A 6,923-nucleotide genomic window follows, 5' to 3' on the forward strand; every position below is an offset into this window, starting at 1 on the left:
GGGATTACAGGCATGTGCCACCGCAAGCAGCTCTTTCCTTCCCTTCCTCCCTCCCTTCCTTCTTTTTCCTTCCTTCCTTCCTTCTTTCCTTTCCTCTCTCCTTCTTTCCTTTTTTCTCTCTCTCTCCCTTTTTGTTCTTTCTTCCTAGATTGAGACAGGGTCTCACTTTGTTGCCCAGGCATGTGCCACCATGCCCAGCTCCTTCCTTCCTTCCTTCCTTCCTCCCTCCCTCCGTCCCTCTCTTTCTCTTTCTCCTCTCTCTCTCTTTCTCTCTTTCTTTCTTGAGACAGGGTCTCACTTTGTTGCCCAGGCTGGAGTGCAATGGTATCATGGTGGCTCACTGAAGCTTCAATCTCCCACGCTCAAGTGATCCTCCCACCTCAGCCTCCCTAGTGGCTGACACTACAGACATGCCACAATACGCAGTGTCTATGAAAGAGTCAAACTCTCTAAAATATTTGAAGAGATTTATTCTGAGCCAAATACGAGTGACCATGGTCCGTGACGCAGCCCTTAGGAGGTCCTGAGAAATATGTCCAAGGTGGTAGGTGTGCCGCTTGGTTTTATACATTTTAGGGAGGCATGAGACATCAATCAAATACATTTAAGAAATACATTGATTTGGTCTGAAAAGGCAGGACAACTCCAAAGTGGAGGGGTAGGGCCAGGCTATAGGTAAATTTAAACATTTCAATAGATGACAAATGTTTCCTATTCAGATCTTTAAAAGGTGCTACATTCTTAGTTAATCTCTTCAGGATTGGGAGGCCTGGAAGGAAAGATCTAGCTATGTTAAAAATAGATTCTTTACAGATACAAATTTCCCCTAACAAAGGACAGCTTTGCAGGGCCATTTCAAAATATGGTGAAGAAAAGGAAAAAAAATAGGCCTGGCCAGTGTCTCATGCCTGTAATTCCAACTCTTTGGGAGGCCCTGGTGGGCAGATCACCTGAGGTCAGGAGTTCAAAACCAGCCTGGCTAACAGGTTGAAACTCCGTCTCAACTAAAAATACAAAAAATTAGCCAGATGTGGTAGCATGCTTTTGGAATCCCAGCTACTCAGGAGGCCGAGGCAACAGAATTACTTCAATTCTGGAGGCGGAGGTTGCAGTGAGCTAAAATCACGCCTCCAGCCTGGGTGACAGGGGGAGACTCAAGAAAGAAAGAAAGAAAGAGAAAGAGAGAGAGAGAGAGAGAGAGAGAGAGAGAGAAAGAAAGAAAGAAAATAAAGCAGCAAAATATGGCAAATACACGTTTTGGGGTAAAATATTTTTTTTTTCTTTTTTTTTTTTTTTGAGACGGAGTTTCGCTCTTGTTACCCAGGCTGGAGTGCAATGGCACGATCTCGGCTCACCGCAACCTCCGCCTCCTGGGTTCAGGCAATTCTCCTGCCTCAGCCTCCCGAGTAGCTGGGATTACAGGCACGTGCCACCATGCCCAGCTAATTTTTTGTATTTTTAGTAGAGACGGGGTTTCACCATGTTGACCAGGATGGTCTCGATCTCTCGACCTTGTGATCCACCCGCCTCGGCCTCCCAAAGTGCTGGGATTACAAGCTTGAGCCACTGCGCCCGGCCAAATATTTTGACTTTCTTCTTTGTCACATAATTTTATGCCAGAGTCAGATTGGAAAGTAAGTCACAATATTTAGGGTTAAATAAAACTCATCTGATGAGAATTTATGGTTTGTAGGGCATGACTCCCCAGACCCCTTAGATAGGAATTTGGGCAAGATTAAAAAAATCAGAGGTTAGTCTCACCGGCTATTTTTTGTTTTTGTATTTTTTGTAGATACAGGGTTTAATCATGTTGGCTAGGTTGGTCTTGAACTCCTGGGTTCAATCAATCTACCCATATTGGCCTCCCAAAATGCTGGGATTATAGGCTTGAGCTACCGTGCCCAACCTATGATTTTCATATAAACATATGAAACATTTTGATTCTCTCAGATTTTATACTCAGAATACACTATAGTTAATTCTCAATATTTCCCATATTTAATTATACACTAAAAATACTAAGATGAGCTGAAGGCCGGGCGCGGTGGCTCAAGCCTGTAATCCCAGCACTTTGGGAGGCTGAGGCGGGTGGATCACGAGGTCAAGAGATCGAGACCATCCTGGTCAACATGGTGAAACCCTGTCTCTACTAAAAATACTAAAAATTAGCTGGGCATGGTGGCGTGTGCCTGTAATCCCAGCTACTCAGGAGGCTGAGGCAGGAGAATTGCCTGAACCCAGGAGGCGGAGGTTGCGGTGAGCCGAGATCGCGCCATTGCACTCCAGCCTGGTCAACAAGAGCGAAACTCCGTCTCAAAAAAAAAAGAAGATGAGCTGAGATCCTATAATTTATCCCTATTGCAGTTACTCTAGGCAGAAATGTATTATTTATTGATTTTACAGGATAGGGTCTTGCTATGTTGCCCAGTCTGGTCTCAAACTCCTGAGCTCAATGATTCTCCTGCCTCAGCCTCTCTAGTACCTGGGACTAGTAGGCACCTGCCACTGTGCCCAGCTTTAGGCAGAAATGTAGAACTTAATCTCTTTATTTCATTTCTCATATCCATTAGATCGGCAAGCCCTGTTAATAATTCCTGAAATGTATTTCAGATCACTCCACTGCCCTATGAACTGCCACCACTTCATCTTTGCCTCTTCAGCCCAGTTTCTAGCTCAATCACTCAACCATGTCACTAAAATAAAAAATGACTTACCTCAGGACCTGCCCTTCACCTAGTCCCTCCTGACCCAGGGATGGAGGCTTTGAGTCCCATAGTGTGGTGATACAGAGCACTAGTTGTCACTGCCTGGCTTTATTTAAAGGAAATGCAGTAGGTTTCCTCTGTAGAGCTCTGAAAAGGCTGACTATATAGAGGTCTTGTATGTTTTCACTTGGTCAAGTATTTCTCACATCTTTTGTTATCAGAGTACCATTCCAATCTCTTAACTTGCAGTTGTGTGTAAAACTGTTTTGTAATGGGCCGGGCGCGGTGGCTCAAGCCTGTAATCCCAGCACTTTGGGAGGCCGAGGCGGGTGAATCACGAGGTCGAGAGATCAAGACCATCCTGGTCAACATGGTGAAACCCCGTCTCTACTAAAAATACAAAAAATTAGCTGGGCATGGTGGCGTGTGCCTGTAATCCCAGCTACTCAGGAGGCTGAGGCAGGAGAATTGCCTGAACCCAGGAGGCGGAGGTTGCGGTGAGCCGAGATCGCGCCATTGCACTCCAGCCTGGGTAACAAGAGCGAAACTCTGTCTCAAAAAAAAAAAAAAAAAAAAAAACTGTTTTGTAATGAAAGATCTTCATTGGGGGATTGAGCAGCATTTATTAAAGTCTATGTTTGTATTTTGAAAAAAAAAAAAAAAAAGACTAGTAAGTCTATTGGTGGTAAGTTTTCAGTCTTCATCATTTCCTTTCAGCTTTATTTTTCACAATTAAATACCTTGTAGTAGGTAATAGTTAACACATATATGCTAGACACTAAGTGTTTTACATGTGTTAATTCATTTAATCCTTAAAACAACTATATAAAATAGAGATTATTACTGCCCCAATTTCAGATGAGGAAACTGAGGCATAATGGATAAATGGCTTGCCTAGAATTATACAGTTAGAAAGTGCTGGCTGGGTGACACATGCCTATAATCCCAGGACTTTGGGAGGCTGAGGGGGGTGGATCATGAGGTCAGGAGACGGAGACCAACCTGGCCAGCATGGTGAAACCCCATCTCTACTAAAAGTACAAAATAGTGCCAGCTGCTTGGAAGGCTGAGGTAGGAGAACTGCTTGAACCTGGAAGGCGGAGGTTGCAGTGAGCCAAGATTGTGGCACTGCACTCCAGCCTGGGCAACAGAGTAAGACTACGTCTCAAAAAAAAAAAAAAAAAAAAAAAGTCCAGGCATGGTGACTCCCACCTGTAATCCCAGTACTTTGGGAGGATAAGGCCGGCAGATCATTTGAGGCCAGGAGTACCAGACCAGCCTGGCCAACATAGCGAAAGCCCATCTCTGCTAAAAATACAAAAGTTAGCCACCCATGGTGGTGTATGCCTGTAGTCCCAGCTTCTTGGGAGGCTGAGGTGGGAGAATTGCTTGAACTGGAAGCAAGGAAGAGGTTGCAGTGAGCCAAGATCACATCATTGCCCTCCAGCCTGGGCGACAGAGCAAGACTCCCATTTCAAAAAAATAAAATGAAAGTGCCAGAGCAAGGATTTGAGCTCAAGCAATACAGCTCCATAGTTCTCCACAGTTCATACTCCTAACCTTAACAGTACACTATATTGCTTTTTCTTCCCTTAAATTTGTTCAACAATACTAAAAAAATAGCTTGTTTTTAAACTGCAATTAGCCTATGCCTATGGTAACACCAAATGGTACGACAGTGTTAATAATGAAAAAAAAGTTCATCTTCACAGAGGTCCTAATCTCCAAAGTCACCATCTTTCAACTTTTGCCTTACTATTATAAAACACGAGGATTTTTTTTTTTTTTTTTTTTTTTTTTTTTTGAGACAGAGTTTCGCTCTTGTTACCCAGGCTGGAGTGCAATGGCGCGATCTCGGCTCACCGCAACCTCCGCCTCCTGGGTTCAGGCAATTCTCCTGCCTCGTCCTCCTGAGTAGCTGGGATTACAGGCACGCACCACCATGCCCAGCTAATTTTTTTTTTTGTATTTTTAGTAGAGACGGGGTTTCACCATGTTGACCAGGATGGTCTCGATCTCTTGACCTCGTGATCCACCCGCCTCGGCCTCCCAAAGTGCTGGGATTACAGGCTTGAGCCACCGCGCCCGGCTGAAAACACGAGGATTTAACACACTTCCATAAGCCCCTCCTTGATTCTCCTGACAATTTTTGATATTTTTTGTTTACTTGGAAATTTTAAATAATTTAAATAATTTGAACATTTACTTGGTATTTCATCAATTTAAGAAATAGCTTCTTATATTACCACTCTGTAAAGTGAGAATGTATCATCAAACACTGTTCTACCTGCCAACTTTTGTCTGCTTTTCTTTATTTTCATATTGTAAAATATAGCATACACAGAAAAGTACCCCCCACTCCAAATCAAAACCACAAATGGGTGTCTGAGGGGCAGCTAGATTGCCAGACTGATGGCACTGGCTCCGTCAGTGGCTACCCTGCCACTCAATCCATAACCCAGGTGGTGATCCAGGATGCTTTCAGCATTGATGATGCAGTTGATACGAAGGGGACAGCTGCTGAGACGGACTATATTTACTTCCCCAGCATGGCAGTGAGAGATGGGGCGGGGGATAACACATCGGGGACTATAGCTGTTGTTGTTACTACCCAGGGCTCAGAGGCATTGCTGGGGCAGGCGGCCCCTCCTGGCACTGGTCAATTATTTGTGATAATGTCACCACAAGAAGTACTGCAGGGAAGAAGACAACTGAAGCCAGCGCTCAATTGTCCCTAGGACACACCCTTATTCCCCAAAGTCAAGCTCCCTGGATGACTGGGGATGAGAAACACAGGGCTCAGCATAACGAAGTGGAGCACTACTGCTGAGATAAGATCAACAACTGAATCATGCAGCTCTCCAAGATCATCCCAGGCTGCTCTATGGAGAGCACCAAGTCTGGCCAGAGCAAAGGTGGGATTCTATCCAAAGCTTGTGATTATATCCAGGAGCTTCGGCGAGTAACCACCGCTTGTCTGAAGAACTGCAGGGGCTGGACCAACTGCAGCTGGACAATGACGTGCTGTGCAAGCAGGTGGAAGATCTTAAAAATAACAATCTGATGCTGTGAGCTCAGTTGCACACCATGGATTCAAGATCCTCATCAACGGTGGCTCAAGCCTGTAATCCCAGCACTTTGGGAGGCTGAGGCGGGTGGATCACGAGGTCAAGAGATCGAGACCATCCTGGTCAACATGGTGAAATCCCGTCTGTACTAAAAATACAAAAATTAGCTGGGCGTGGTGGCGCGTGCCTGTAATCCCAGCTACTTGGGAGGCTGAGGCAGGAGAATTGCCTGAACCCAGGAGGCGGAGGTTGCGGTGAACCGAGATCGCGCTATTGCACTCCAGCCTGGGTAACAAGAGCGAAACTCCCTCTCAAAAAAAAAAAAAAAAAAAAAAAAAAAGACAGCAACTAACTATAGGGACTCAAGGGCTTTGAGCTCAAGAACTGCAGGTAGTCCAGGAGCAACAGCCAAACCCCATGCCCTTTTCTTTCACTGCCCACTTCTGGCAGGGAACAGAGGGTAGTTCAGAAGGTGTGTCTTTGTACTGTGGCCCTGTTGTATGGCAGCCTGCAGTGGTGTGAAACGCACAGCGTGGCGTGCACTGACAGCCCTGCCCACCCCCACCATGCAGCCCCTGAGCCCTTGTGCTCTTTTCGCCCAACGCACGTGCTGTCTCTGTGTTGAATACTGGACACACTAAACTGGGGGGCTTGTCCTGGGCTTGCTTATCGTGCCCAGCAGAGGTCTGCTGACAGGTGATCCTCTGGCTTGCCTCAGGACTCTGGCGCTTCCATTGGTTCTTCCTTTCCCTGGAGCCCAGGTTTAAACGTGCACCCTGAAGCTGAGGGGAGCCAGCTTACACAAGACGTGGGAGAAGGATGTTTAGCAGTGGCTGGTGTCCATGAAGAGGAGATTGGCCAGCGAGAAGCTGAGGCCTCTTGAGTAGCTGGCAGTACAGGCACACATGACTGTGCCCTGCTATGCCTTTTTTTTTTTTTTTTTTAAATCTTTTTGAGATAGAGTTCTGGTCTGTTGCCTAGGCTGGAGTACAGTGACACAATCTTGGCTCGCTGAAACGTCCACCTCCTGGGTTCAAGCAATTTTCTTGCCTCAGCCTCTTGAGTAGCTGGGATTACAGGCATTTGTCACCATGCCCAGCTAACTTTTGTATTTTTAGTAGAGATGGGGTTTCATCATGTTGGTCTAGAA

General features: G+C 45.8%; 1 pseudogene; it reads left to right on the top strand.

Moving 5' to 3' along the window:
* The first annotated feature begins 494 nt into the window (after window positions 1-494).
* Window positions 495-5,833, top strand: LOC101035570 (upstream stimulatory factor 1 pseudogene; annotated as a pseudogene).
* The last annotated feature ends 1,090 nt before the right edge of the window (window positions 5,834-6,923 follow it).

Source organism: Saimiri boliviensis, chromosome 3, assembly GCF_048565385.1.
Source record: "Saimiri boliviensis isolate mSaiBol1 chromosome 3, mSaiBol1.pri, whole genome shotgun sequence".
Lineage (NCBI taxonomy): Eukaryota > Metazoa > Chordata > Mammalia > Primates > Cebidae > Saimiri > Saimiri boliviensis.